General features: G+C 28.2%; 1 protein-coding gene across 1 annotated transcript in view; it reads left to right on the top strand.

Moving 5' to 3' along the window:
* LOC119586764 overlaps positions 1-454 on the top strand; it is a 30,636-nt gene that overhangs the window by 27,538 nt on the left and 2,644 nt on the right.

The following is a 454-nucleotide window of genomic DNA, read 5'->3' as shown; positions in this document are numbered from 1 at the left end:
TTCAGTAGGTGCCAATATGATGATATAAAGAAGAATCAAGAATATGATTATTTTTATAAATTTTCAAATTTAGTGGTAGTTTGACTTAAAGTAGGACTTATGCTGATTATTAAAAAATACCAAGATTCTTTTACATTACTGATTTGTTATTACCAATAATCTCTAATTTTACAGCAATTATTACAGTAGCAAATAAATGAGTGAATTTATCGTGAAGTTATCCAAGTTTGTCCATGTATAGGCAGGAAATATTAAATGACATATCTCTAGATATTTAGTAAGTTGTTTGATTGCACAATTTAGAGTATACAGTTTAATTGCATAAGTAGCATTAAATATTAACACCGTAAAAAGAGAAAGAAGAAAACAAAGAAAAACAAAGGAACACTTGACTTCTGTTTAAGGCTTTTGATTCTTAACCTGTTTTCACTGGGTAATTGCACTGTCCACTGCA

This window comes from Penaeus monodon, chromosome 21 (genome assembly GCF_015228065.2).
Source record: "Penaeus monodon isolate SGIC_2016 chromosome 21, NSTDA_Pmon_1, whole genome shotgun sequence".
NCBI lineage: Eukaryota > Metazoa > Arthropoda > Malacostraca > Decapoda > Penaeidae > Penaeus > Penaeus monodon.
The sequence above is the reverse complement of the archived record's forward strand: the minus strand, read 5'-3'. Positions and strand labels throughout refer to the sequence as shown.